Source organism: Heterocephalus glaber, unplaced genomic scaffold, assembly GCF_053883595.1.
Source record: "Heterocephalus glaber isolate CG9 unplaced genomic scaffold, H.glaber_assembly_v1.0 deba00001523, whole genome shotgun sequence".
Lineage (NCBI taxonomy): Eukaryota > Metazoa > Chordata > Mammalia > Rodentia > Bathyergidae > Heterocephalus > Heterocephalus glaber.
The window spans coordinates 22337014-22351789 of record NW_028258327.1 but is presented as its reverse complement, the minus strand read 5'-3'; the positions used below and the strand labels follow the sequence as shown (position 1 = coordinate 22351789).

Below are 14776 nucleotides of genomic sequence, written 5' to 3'. Positions count from 1 at the left end.
ATAAAAGTCGTCTATGAAAAACCAACAGCCAGTATCATACTAAATGGTCAAAAACTGAAATCCTTCAACTAAAATCAGGAACAAGACCAGGATGTCCAGTATCACCACTCCTGATGAATACAGTTTTGGAAACATTATCCACAGCAGTTAGACAAGAAAAAGAAATGAAAGGAATAAAGATAGGAAAGGAAGAAGTCGAACTGTCATTATTTGCAGATGACATGATACTCTATATAGAAGACCCCAAGAACTCCACCAAAAGTCTTCTAGACTTAATAACCAAATTCCATAAAGTAGCTGGATACAAGGTCAACACACAAAAATCAATAGCTTTCCTCTACATGAACAACAGACTCACTGAGAGAGAAATAGGGCAAGCAATTCCTTTCACAAAAACATCCAAAAAACTGAAATACCTAGGAATCAACCTAACAAAAGAAATCAAAGACCTTGTTCCTGCAAACTGTTAGCACTCTGAAAAGAGAGATTGAAGATGATATCAGAAAATGGAAAGACATCCCCTGCTCCTGGGTAGGAAGGATCAACATAGTGAAAATGGCTATAGTTCCAAAACTGCTATATAGATTCAATGCAATCCCAATTGAAATCCCAGCAGCATACATCATGGACTTTGAGAAAGCAATCCAAACCTTCATTTGGAACAAGAACAGACCCAGAATAGCAAAAGCAATTCTAGGTAACAGAGACATGGCAGGGGGTATCACAATCCTCAACTTGAAACTATACTCCAAAGCTACTGTGATAAAAACAGCATGGTACTGGCAAAGAAACAGACCTGAGGGCTAGTGGAACAGATTAGAAGATGCCAAAACAACTCCAGTCACACTCAGCCATCTCATCTTCAATAAAGGAGCCAAACACCCTCACTGGAGGAAAGATAGCCTCTTTAATAAATGGTGCTGGAAAACTTGGGTTTCAACTTGCCAAAGATTAAAACTAGACCTATATCTCTCAACGTGCACTAAACTAAAATCAAAATGGATTAAAGATCTAAATATTAAAATAGAAACTCTGAACCAGCTGGAACAGAGGTTAGGTAGAACTCTTGAAGACAATAGTGTAGGAAAAGATTTTATGAACAAAACCTCAGTTGTCCGTGAACTAGCAGAAACAATCAACAAGTGGGATCTCTTCTTATTAAAAAGCTTCTGCACAGCAAGAGAAACCACCAGCAGTGTGAAGAGACAATCCACAATGGGGAAAAAATCTTCACCTGCTGTTCCTCAGAGAAAGGCCTGCTATTTTGAACCTATAAAGAACTTAAAAAGATCAGACCTCACAAATTTAAAGACTCAATCTGAAAATGGGCATCTGAAATGAACAGACATTTCTCAGAGAAAGAAGTAGAAATAGCAAACAAACATATGAAAAACTGTTCACCATCACTGGTTATTCGAGAAACGCAAATGGAAACAATGCTGAGATTCCATCTCACTCCAGAAAGAATGGCTGCTATCATGAAATCAACCAATAACAAATGCTGGCGGGGCTGTGGGGAAAGAGGAACCCTGCTCCACTGCTGGTGGGAATGTAGACTGGTGCAAGCACTGTGGAAATCAGTATGGAGATACCTCAAAGAACTAGGACTGGAAGTCCCATTTGACCCAGCTATTTCCCTGGGATTTATGTGCACTCATGTTCATAGCAGCACAGTTTGTGATAGCTAAAACTTGGAAGCAGCCCAAATGCCCATCAACTGGAGACTGGATAAAGAAAATGTGGTTTTTTTCATTAAATAGAGTACTACTCAGCCATAAAAAATGAGAAATTAGAGACATTTATAGCTAAATGGATGCACATTGAGGCAATTCTCTTAAGTGAAATAAATGGGACACACATGTGTAAAAACCGAATATTTTCTATGGTGTGAGAAACTGAAAGTGTAAATGAGGACTAAAACTTATAATAGATAATGTGATAATAGATAATGCGATAATAGATAATGCCCCTTTTCTTCCTAGAAAAGGGGCAAAGAGGAAGGGGAACTGGGAGGGGTAGGGGAAAGGAAAGAAGAGAATGGAATTAATATGAGAAAATGAAAAAATGGAAACAAAATAGGGAGGGATGGATGGCTTGAAGGGAGTGCAGGGGAAGGGGGAAAAAATAAGAACCAAGAGAGATTATATAAAGATGCAAATTTCCAATGGTGAATGTCATTATATTGTATACCTAAAATGTACCAATGATTAAAATGAATAATTGATAATGCAAAATATGAAGAAAAGATCCAAAGGGGTACAGAAAGTGGGAGGGATAGGGGAAAGGAAAGAAGGGAAAGGAAAAATGATGAGAAATGGAAAAAATGGAAACAAAGTCTTTGTAAATATGGAAGGGTGGAGGGGATGAATGGAGCCCAGGGAATGGGGGAAAAAATAAGAACCCAGATGCAACATGTAAAGGTACAAGTTCCCAATGATAAATGTAAATGTATTGTATACCTAAAATGTACCAATAAAAGAAATTAAGGAAAAAAATACATAAAATTGTTTTCAGGCGGAAGTGAACTTTTTGATTCACACATTTGTAAATCTTTCAGACTTTGGATTGAGTAACACGATGAAGTTGGGGGGGTCTTTCTCAGGAGCATTTAAGCAGTCACTGTGAAAGTTCTTCCTGGGTGGCCCCTACTTGCTCCTCAGAAATATAGCCCCAAATGGATGTCTGGTCCATGTAAGTTAACCACCAAATTCCCATGTCAGGTTAGGAACTGTGTGTAATAATCCCTGAGGATTTAGAACTGCATAAAACCTGGTACTCAGGAGAACAGGTTGTGGCAGAAAAGATTTTTCCTTTTTCTCAACCTTAAGTTTAAGAAATTACACCTATGCACCACCTACCTCTTAGCAAAGCTACTGCACAATTGTAATGCTACAGAGTTAGGGAATCTGTGGATCTTCTGTGACCTCGTGTGCAACATTTTATTTCACAGCAACACAGCATTTAAAGGAACATATTTTTAGATTTCTTCCTGATCAATTCTTCTTCAAGACTAAGTCTGACATCATCTATGCAAAACTCTCTCAGAACCTCCTGAGCCCTCATGCCAGACTGGTTGGGCAAGTGCTCACAAGCACCCATGCATTTTGGATTTCCCTCAACTTGAACCCTTACTATCCCATACAGTGACTATCCTTTGGTTCGTGATTCTCCCCACTAGATGTTGTTCTGTCATTGTGACAGCAGATTCAGTACCTAGGATGCTGATAGGAGTTTAACAGGGAATAACTAATTGTTGAAGGAGGGCTGGGAATGTGGCTCAGTCGTGCCATGCCTGCCTGGCAAGCCCAAGGTCCTGAGTTTGATCCCCAGTACCAGAAAAAACAAATGGTAAAGCTGATTGTTGACTGGAACTTCAAATTTTCTGTGAATGTTAATAAACCATTCACTCTCCATCTATCAAACAGAACATTTTAATCCCAGGGCTCAAGTTTAACATGTATGAAACACTCTTAAAATATACCAGTACTAACAAATAGTACCCAAGGAGTCAAATGGGACATGCAGCAAAGCTTTCCAGGCAATTCAACAGACTATTGCCTAGAAAGATTCGATTGTCTATAGTAATATACAGTTAATATAGAAAAGTCCACAGAGGATTTTTATCTTAATTAATGTTAAAACTCCCTTTAGAAATCATATTTTCATTCTTTATTCTTTTAATAATCCTTTAATGAATACAAGAAGAAAATATCAGAATTTCTGTCTCTGAAATGCCACAATGTCTAATCTAGAAAGGTCTAAATAAATTATTATCTATTATATGAAGAAAGACAGTGAGATGAAACATAGATTTAATGGTTTAAAAATCAGTAAGGAAAGGGAGAAAGGAAAAATTAACAGATATGGCTTAAAGACTTTTTCTCCCAACATTCTTTCTCAGCCACTTTTCAACTATGCTAAATTTTGGCCTACACCTAGAAATTTTGTTAAAGAATAATTTTTCGCCCTTAAATTATCACATTAAAAAATAAAAACTAGCCTGTAAAAAGGACCAAAATGTGATATATATGCATACCAATTCCCTACAATGAATGTATTTATTATGTGTCTTAGTTACTTTTCTTTCATTGTTGAGACAAAATACCTGACACCCAAAGTTAAAGGGGGAAAGGTTTATTTAGCTCACAGATTGTAGATGTTTCAGTCCATAATCGGCTGGCTCCAAGGTAGGGTGGCATGGAAGACTGACATTGTAGAGGAGAAACAGTTCGTGTTGGACAGAAGGTACCAAAGCAAGCAAGAGACCTTAGCAGTTTCTTTCTGCCCCTTTATACTCTATCTAGGCTACTGGGATTAAGGTGATGCCAAACAAATCAGTGAACTGATTTAGTAATCACGAATCCTTAATCCCAGCATCACACACTCTAGGTTCAGCTATCTCTGCAAAAGCCCCACCTATGACTGGATGAGGCTTTGGTTGGACAACTAGACACAAACTATAACACTATGTATAGCAAACATATACAAATAAAAAAAAATTTTTTTTAAACACAAAAGAACTAAATTAGTAGGATAATTCAGGTCTTTAAGAACTTTCAGGCCCAACTTCTGGGGATTAACATACTCAGAATATAGTGAGGTTTTGCTTTTGTTTGTTCTTTGTCCTTTGAAAACCAAAAAATGTACATTATCTTTGACATCCATTCAATACATTCACCAAAATTCCATTAAGAAGCAATGATCAGTGTACTTACTTGTTCCTTATTTTTGTACATCTAGTTTTAAGATTTTTTTTTTGGAGGACTGAGACATGATTAGAATTCAAGTAGGTTGACTAAATTAATAAACCAGGTGTAGTCTTTAAAGCATGTCAGAGATTTCAGTGAAGTGGAAGAGCTGCATTCTGTTACAGCTAATAAATTTTCAAGTTCACATATCATCAAGTTTTAGTTAAAATTAAATATCAAATTCACAATTGTCAGTCTAAACAATTCTGTGCATCACCTTTTGAACCACTGCCTGTTTAAGTCTAACCCAGATGCTTTTTTACTGATAACACATTTTCTTTGCAGCATTAATATTCTGGTGTGCAGGAAGCTTGAGAGAACTGTACCCCCCTCACCCCAACATAATCTGTATGCTCAGCAGACATACATGGATGCCGTAGGCAGCACCTAGACCACTGTGATGAGCACTTTGTTTTCCTAGCAGTGATTTTCCAGACATCCCCCAGTGTGCTGGCTCTGCCTGACTGATGGCTTAAAGCCCAGCACCACCCTAAGATCATGACCTTGGGTTTATGCAGGCAATCTACCCAAGAGTGCTGCTTCCCCTATATATTAACTCCTGCTACCTTCATTTCAAAACAGCTTTTTGGCACAACCTGGCTGGAAAGCAGCTAAAAAATATTTAAATCCAGAGTTTAGGTGGCTTAGAGGATAAAGAGTTCTCTTGGCTCTAGGTGTCTGAGTCAGTGACAAATTTGCTTGATAGTGAGTGAAAATCCTGGTTGATGCTGAGTGTGAAAGTCATTATTACTTCCTTACAGGTCTTCTTTTGCCTGATCATTCCCCATGGCTTCTAGCTCCTTCCTTAGGTCCCTTTACAAGAAGTCTCACAACTACAAAACAATAAAAATGTCTCTGAGGAACATTTGAATATTGGTCACAAACTCCAAATGGATTTTGTTCTGCTTTCTTGTAAGTCTCTATAGTTTTCATAGATTGCTAAACTTTTCGGCCCACAGGTTTGAATGTTTGAAATCCCAAGATTCTAACCAAAGGAATGTCTTCTCCATTTCTTTTGTGGTCTGGACACATAGAGGCCACCAAAGGCCACTCACAGTTAAAGGCATACATTTAGTGGTTAAAAGCCTGGACTCTGAAGACAGATTCTCTCTGTTCACAGCCTGGCTTCATTGTTTTCTAACTGTGTGCCCTTGGAGAAGCTGCACAACGCCCTTGCTCAGGGCATGGCACCTATATTTCTGATGGTGTACATTCCAGGGAAACAATGCTTATTGAGAAAAACTTCTAGGTAGAGAAATAATAGGCATTCTTCATCCCTCTTCATCATGCCATAGATAACTGTCAATGATAAACACAATTAAAACATTTTAAGATGGCCCATGTTTCATTTCTGTAGCTTCCTACCTCCTTTTATTCCCACCCAAAAATCCCTCCTTCTTTTTCATCCCTTTAAACCTCCAACGTAAAAAATCTCAGATTCTTTAAAACCTGATTGGTCATTCACAATTTGTTGTGAATATAGGGTTAACTGTTTCAGGATGTATATACTTTGTAAATGAGGAACATATCAAACAAGTAAGTCATTTACTGGTAAGTTCAAAGGGGTGATATAAGTTAGGGTCCTATCAGAGAGCACAAAATATGTTCAAATTCAGATAATCCAAGAACTAATTACAAAGTCATGAATGAACAAATAGCATCAGAGCAGCCAAAATCCCTAGGCCCAAAAAACCAAAGGGAGGAAGAGAGTATTAGAATGTAGAAGTAGAGTCACACAGAGTTGGCTTCTTGAAAGGAGAAATTACTTCACATCAAGAAGGACCAAGCAGTCCAGAACAATGTGAGACAAGGCTCTTTCTTCCCTCCAGTTTCCTTCTAGGGGTCCCCACTGTTGTTCAAAGGGAGCCAAAAGCCTCCAGAGCCCATCATTGTAGTACAAACAGGCAGCATACAGGCAGAAAGCAGGCTGGAGAATAGTGTAAAGAAGCAGAAGATAACATGAATTATGTCCAACAGAAGTGCTACGAGACATTTTTAGTAAAAACCCCTTACTTCATCCTCTCATATTCTAGGCATCTCTGCTCTTGTCGTCACTACTTATAGATTCAGAAATCAGCAACTTGACACAAAATTTCTGAAGATTTTGTGTTCCTATGTATCCTCTTGCCCTTCAATGATTAAAAAAGAAAATTTCATCAACATTTTAAAAAGTGTCTGGTTTTGAGCATTAGGCAGGCAAATAACTGGGAAAAGCAATACTCCTTTGGTACACACACTTAGCTTAAAACCAGCATCTTCCCTGGAAAGATATTTCTTAAGCACTCCTATATTTCGGGGCTTTGGGTGGAAGCAAGGAAACAAACAAGACATAAATTTAATAAAGAAAATGAACCCAAGAGTCTGCTTCAAATCTCAGAAAAAGAGTTCTTTGCCTGGAACTAGATACCATGACTCATACTTCAGGCAGGACATGGAAGTGTAGAAAGAGACTCAACTTGAGCATGCACACCATGTAAATCCTACTTTACTGTCAGTTCACATCTGAAAGACAATTCTAAATGCAGTTTGCAAACACCGCTTCATTGAAAGCAAAAAAAAAAGAAAAAAGAAAAAAAGAGTTGGCAGTGTGCTTCTTGCAGTGATCAATGTTATCTGTGTGAAGATGGTTCATCAAAATGTCCCAGAATCACCAACCCATCAAGGCAGATGTAAGCAGCCTGCCCTTTCACTGGGTGAGGGTTAATAGCCTTGGTTAATTTGGTACTTAGCTGAACATACAGGGCGGTGAAACTGAAACCTGGGGAAATGAACTACATTATTCTATGGCTTGAAGACTGCCCATCCATTAGACACAATGAAAACTCTTCTGCATCTCTGGAATGTTATTCTTTCAGGATAAATTTTTGGATTTCAACTTGTCTAGTACAAAATATAAAATTATATTAATATAACATAAATTTATAAGAATGAGACCCATCAGAAATTCGTGATCAAAATTCAAATTTCCTGTGAGACATTTTCAACACCTTTTTGTTGCAAAATACAGCATTACAACAGGACATACATAAAAGACCCAGATACAAGTCCCAGGGAGCCTCACACTGGGGAGACTCAAATCATGGTTCTTTTCAAGAAATATGATCTTGGTTCTTCTTTTCTCTTTGGGCCACACTGGAACACTAACTAGGAAAAAGTCACATATTTTATGCTACTTTTGAGAGATTATAGCATCTTCCCTGCCTAAAAGCAAAATTTCTTATCAGTCAGTTTCTGTCCTCCCCTTTGACTGAGGGTATGAGCATGTTTTCTAGAGGTTCCAGTTAGCCTCTATGGTGCACGACAAAAAAAAAAAAAATTAAAAATAGCCCTGCAGGGACGGAGCAGTTCCTGGTCACTTTCCCCTTTCCTAGTGAAATTTGTGCTAGTGAAATTTGTTCCAGGATGCAGTGTCTTCTGTTTGCAGAAGGGCAAAGGGGCCAAGGGGCCTTATATCCCAGATCTATCCCCTGTGGATTGAGTTTGTCACACTTTTGCAGTTCACCGGTTTTTGGAAACTTCCGAAAATGCCAGTTCCTCTTCTGCATGTCAGTAGCAGCACCACCAGCAGCCCTGTGGGCTGCTTCTCTGTTTTATAAGGTCCTATGCCTATGTTTTGTTTGACCTACAAGTCTCTTATTTCAGACTGCTTTTGGCATCAGGATGTATGTCTTGCCCTTTCTTCCAATTACCTATTTTTAGTTGATTTTCTGTGAGTAGCTCCAACATGGCTCCTCCTCTATTCAGCCATGTTGAATCTTCCTGAGGATGTTTTCAATGCAGACTGTCACCTTCCCTTTTGCAGTGGAAACATTCAGTATCAAGCAACTCCATCTGAAGATAGTGATTGGTGAAATCATTAGTGTACATTAACTTATTGAAGCCTATGATTTGATAGCAAACCTAAAGGAAGAAAAATGTCCACATTTCAAGGCACAGAGTACAGTGTGTTACTTTGGAGAATTGCCCATTTGTGGGGGTTTTTTTAGTACTCAATATAAATTATTTCTAGGAACATCGGTATTTCAATAATGTACCAATAACAATCTATAATATTCATTTGAGAACTTCTAAAATAATAATACCAAGGGTTTGATAGGAACACCAATGCATTTGAGTTAGCCAGTGATTTCTACAAGTCAGACCCCTTGAGAAGTTTAAGCTTAGTTTGAGGACACAGGAATATTGCCCTCCATTATGAGAACCCAAGTTGATCACAGAGAGGGCTGGGTCTGAAAGCATTAGTACGAAGTCCAGCAAACTGCTTAACTCTTGGCCCCATCTCTGCTGCCTATATCTAGGCACAAAAATCAGTGTGGTCTGTTAGCTTTCCCCATCTGCCAACATGATACAGGATATGCCTTAGTTTGAACAGTTACCATGCCCAGGGGTGTATGGACAGAGCAGCCTCAGGAGCAGGGTGAATACCTCACAAACCTATAGGCCATAAAGCTAGGCAGAGAATGTAGTGACTTGGGTTACACAGGGGACATGGAAACTGGGAAGCTGGAAGCCCAAAAGAGGACACCATTAGCCAACCATGCACAGCAGGAAAGGGGGCAAGATTTAGTATTTACACACAAAAAACAAAAGTATGAAAACAAAACAGGACTTCATGACTTAACTAGCCCTCTGCCATATCCAGTGGATTCTAATACTGCAGACCCTGGGACAAACCACTCATTCAAACACATGGAAGAAGTTTTTACATTTGTTTCTCATTTTCTTCATTGTTTGGGGGGTAGTTTTGTTTCTGTTTTATCTTTTAAACTTTTAAATTTCTTTTTTCTTTACTCTTTTCTGTTACTTTTATCTAATTCTATTAATTTTCTTTTACTCTTTAATTGGATTATCTCACTTCTCTCTCCTCTTCACCTTCTTTTTCTTTATTTTTCAAATTTTATTTCTTTCATTTTCTCCTTCTCCAACTCCTTCATTTTTATTAGTATTAATATTAAGCTTTATTAATCTTTAGATATTTAGTTGACTGTATATCATTCATATATATATATATATATATATATATATATATATATTCACAAATGCTTCTGTTTATACCAAACAGAAGCATTTGGCAAAATTTTGCTTCCATTCACCAACTCCACATTGAGTGAGGAACATGACCTTGGCCATCTTTCCCACATAAACACAAATACAGCTGTCTTCCCCAAAATTGTGAAACAAATTAAGTTTGTGAACCAAGTTATATGTATGCAAAAAAAGAGCAAAATATAAGAGAGATAAATAGGAAGTAGGGAAAGGTTCAAATACTTCCCCATGTTACAAATCCTATTGTTTCAAAAATATTTCAATATGTATCTAATTGGCTTCATGTATACTACTAGTTAATCTTAGTTCATTGAAAAAAGTTTGTATTATTATTTGTTTGTCCTTTTTTGTAAGAATTTTTTATTTATGTCTTGTACTCAGAGTAATACTTTAAATTTAATGATGCACAGTGTAATAACTAGTTATTATTTTATTATATGGTTAGGAAATTTGTTTTTTATTTTAAAACACTCTCAATGTGAATGGTCTCAACTCCTCAATTAAAAAACACAGAATGGCAGATTGAATCAAAAAGTAAAACTCAATAGTATGATGTATACAAGAAACATATTTATTCCAAAAAAAAAGACTAAAAATCAAAGGTTGGAAAATAATATTCCATGCAACAAGAATTTTAAAACAAGCAGGAGTAGCTATCATACTTTCAGACAAAGTGAACTTCGAATCCAAATTCTTCAATAAGAAAAGATAACAATTACAAATTTATACATATCATTTTTAGGTAAATGGGTGCACCTTGAGACCATAATTTCAAGTGAAATAAATCAGACACATACATTTAAATATTGTATTGTTTCTCTTGTGTAAGAACCCAAAAGCAAAAATAAGGACCAAAATGGATGATAGATATTGGGAAGTAGGAAGAAAATGTTCAAATGGGAAGAGGAACAATGGAAAGAGGAGGGGGAAGGGAAGAAAAGGAAAAGAAAAAAAAGAATGGAAGAAAAAATGGATACAAGGTTTTTGTAAGCATGGAGGGGAAGAAGGGCTGAAGGGAGAGAAAGGGAATGGGGAAAATATATTATGTACAGGTACAAATTCCCTATGATGAATGTGATCAATATGTATGACTAATAAAAAAACAAACAAATAAAATAAATATATACACACCAAATATCATTGCACCCAAATTCAAAAAATAAACACTACTGGACATAAAAAATCAGATAAACATCAACACAATTATAGTGGGGGACTTCAGTACCCCACTATCACAAATAGTTAAGCCAGATTTTAAAAATTAACAAATAAATGTCAGAGTTGAACCTGACTTTTGAAAAATGGACTTAATAGGTATCTACAGAGTGTCCCACCCAACAACAACAGAATACACATTCTTCTCAGCAGCACATACAACTTTCTCCATACTAACCCATAAAACATGCTTAAATAAATACAAATGAATTAAAATTTCCCATACATATTATCAAATTATAGTCCAATGTAACTAGAAATAAATGGAAGAAGAAACCACAGGAACTATGCAAACACATGGAAGATAAACAATACACCCTTGAGTAATCGATGCATTACAGAAGAAATCAAGGAAGAAATTAGATATTCTAATATCAAACAATAATGTTAATACTACATGCCAGCATCAGTGGGACACAATGAAAGAATTCATAAAAGGGAAGTGTATATGTGTCAATGACCACATCAGAAAAACAGAGTAAGCCCAAATAAGTAACCTAACAACGCAACTCAAGGTCCTAGATAAATAGGAACAATTCTAAATCATAAACTAGTAAAAGGAAGGAAAGTATAAAGATTAGAGTGGAAACTGATGAAACTGAGATTTAAAAAATACAAAGAATTAATGTATCAGAAAGGTTGTTCTTTGAAACAATAGAAAAGATAAACCAACCCTTAGCCAATCTTACTCAAAAAAGGAAAGAAAAGACCTATATCTATGCAATTAGAAATAAAAAAGACATAATCACAAAGGACACTGCCAAAATCCAAAAGATTATTAGTAACTATTTTGAATACTGGTACACCTATATATTGGAGAATTAAGAAGAAATTGATAGATTCGATACATGGGAATTAAAAAAACTGAAGAAGATCTAAAACTCAAAACAATGCAATAAGAGGTAATGAAATTGAGGCAATAATAAGAACTCAACCTGTCAGGGGCTATTTTTCATAATTTGGGGGGGATCATTTCATAATTAAATTACAGGACTGTCTAAGGCCCAATATCTTCTTGCCTGAGGGCTGGCTATGCCATGTGGAAACATAACTCTGTTTTGCCTCCAGTCACAAGTTGAGGCCTCAATGGTCCTGTGATACTGTTATGCTCAAGGGCAAAATTACATCAGCTGAAGATATTTTGGTTCTTTGGGAACTGAGCAGTAATAGAAAAGAGAAAGTTTTCACCTGAGGAAGGACAAATTTCTTATTAGCCTGCTATCTCGTTCCACCTACTAGTCTAAGAATGTTCTTAACGCTCTCATGAACATAAGATCTTCATTGACCTAAAATCCTAGTCAACCTGAGATCCTCACCAACATAGGATTACCACTGCTCTCTGAGTCACTTGATACTCCCTCTGATTATTGTGTACACCCAATAAATAGTGGCTAGTTCTGAGTGTTTTTGTCTTTACCCACTCTGAGGCACTGATTCCCAGTCCCCCAAGTACTTTGAAATTATCCAAGTCTCTATTGTCTTTCTTTAGACCTCACTGTCCCCCTTTCTAGGCAGTCAGAGAATTGATCGGCCTCTGATATCTATCAACTAAATGAACCCCAGGATGTAATGAATTCACCACTGAATTCTACACAAACTTCAGGAAGATCTAATGCCAATACTTATCAAAATCCTTATTGAAATTGAAAGGGAAGGAGTTTGGCAAAATTCATTCCTGAAAGCTAGCATTACCTTGATTCCAAAACTAGATGAGGACTCAACTAAAAATGAAAACTGCAGACCAGTCTCTTTAATGAACATAGATGCAAAAATTCTAAGATACTGGTAAGCAGAATCCAACAAATCATCAAAAATCATACATCATGACTAAGAAGGCTTCATCCCAGGAATGCAAGTATGCTTCAACATACACATATAAATAAATGTAATACATCATATAAACAGATGTAAAAACAAAAATTACATGATCATCTCAATAAATGCAGAAAAAAAACTTTTATAAAATCTAACATCCATTCATTTTTGTTTTGGGGGGTTTTTTTCCCCATTAACTTTATTGGTACATTTTAGGTATAAAATATGGTTACATTCATCATTGGGATCTTGTACCATTACATGAGTCTCTTGGTTATTATTTTTTTTCCCCTTCCCTTGCCCTCCCTTCACCCCCTCCACCCTTCCCTATTTGCAAAGACTTTTTTCCATTTTTTTCCTCTTCTCATATTTTTTCCTTTCCTTTTTTTCCCTTCCCCTACCACTCTCAATTCCTCTGCTCTTTTAGACCTTTTCTTCCTGTTGCACAATATCAGTTATACATTTTTTAAATTACAATATTAAGATCTAGGACACATTACCACACTTTTTACACAATTTAAAAGGATATAGAAAGCATATTACAAAAATCTTTTTTGAAATAAATTTGACAACTTCTAAGAAGTACCTTGGAAGACAAATTAATGAAACTAACTCTGGAGGAAATATAAAATTTGAATAGCACCTATTAAAGAAAGTATATTCCTAGCTTGAAAACCTACCTATATGACAACAGCAGGCTCATAAACATTTTAACTGATAAATTATATCAAACAATTAAAGCAGAAAAAAAGAAGGAACACTTCTGCCCTTATTTTAGGAACCCAACATTGTGCTAATCCTAAAACTGGATAAAGATAATAGAAGAAAAAAGTATGGACATAGATAGAAATTTGTTTAACAAAATGAACCATTGGAAGTCAGATCTGGCAGGATAACATCCATTCATGATTAAAATAAAACCTGAAGAATATAGGTATCAAAAGATCTTATCTTAATCTGATAAGGGCCATTTATGACAAACCTACTGCCAACATCATATTAAAAGAGGAAAAACTAAAAGCTTTCCTTCTAAAATTAGGAACAAGACAAAGATATCCACTATCATTACTCCTCTTAAACATAGCACTCAAGACTTTAGCCCAAGCAATCAGGCAAGAGAAAAGAAATAAAGGGATATGTATAGAAAAAGATGAAGTCAAATTATTGTTATTTGCAGATGATTCTCTACATCAAAGACCTAAAAGATTCTACCAAAAGACTCCTAGAACTAATAAACAAATTCATCAACATAGCAGGATACAAAATCAACACACAAAAACCAATAGCATTCCTGTACACCACTAATGAACCCACTAAGAAAGAAACTAAGAAAACAATACCATCCACAATAACTTCAATAAAAATTAAATACTTAGAAATTAACCTAACCAAAGAAGTGAAAGATCTCATACTGAAAACTATATTACTCTGAAACAGGAGATCACAGAGGACATCAGAAAATAGAAAGACATACTTTGTGCTTGGATAGGCAGAATAAACATTGTCACAATGGGCATGCTTCCAAACTGGGGTTAGAGGTGTTTTTTTTGTTTTTTGTTTTCCTCAGTACCAGGGATCGAACTCAGGACCTTGCACCTGGAAGCCAGGTGCAGCACCACTTTCCAAAAATACTGATTTAATGCAATCCCAATCAAAATACCTACATCATTCCTCAAAGAACTGGAGGAAACAATCCTAAAATGTGTATGGAACCAGAAGAGACTCAAAATAGCAAAAGCAACTCTGGGTAGCAAGACCAAAGCAGGAAGCATTACAATCTCAGATTTCAATTTAGACAACAAAGCTACAGTGATAAAATCAGCATGATACTAGCAAAAGAACATTTGGTTCAATGAAACAGAATAACTGGTACAGAAAAATCCCTAGGCATTTTAAGCCATTTGATCTTTGACAAAGGGGCAGATGCTGGAGGAAAGATAGCTTCTTTGATA

General features: G+C 36.3%; 1 long non-coding RNA gene across 6 annotated transcripts in view; it reads right to left on the bottom strand.

Moving 5' to 3' along the window:
* Positions 1 to 14776, bottom strand: part of LOC101710023 (uncharacterized) — a 478704-nt gene that overhangs the window by 205348 nt on the left and 258580 nt on the right. For 5 of the 6 annotated variants that reach the window (XR_015441554.1, XR_015441553.1, XR_015441557.1 and 2 more), the window contains one exon: positions 7693 to 8579. The exons of the other annotated variant lie outside the window; for it this stretch is intronic. This is a non-coding gene — a long non-coding RNA (uncharacterized LOC101710023). Of the gene's footprint in view, positions 1 to 7692; positions 8580 to 14776 lie in introns of those variants that run through there. 6 annotated transcript variants of the gene reach the window in all.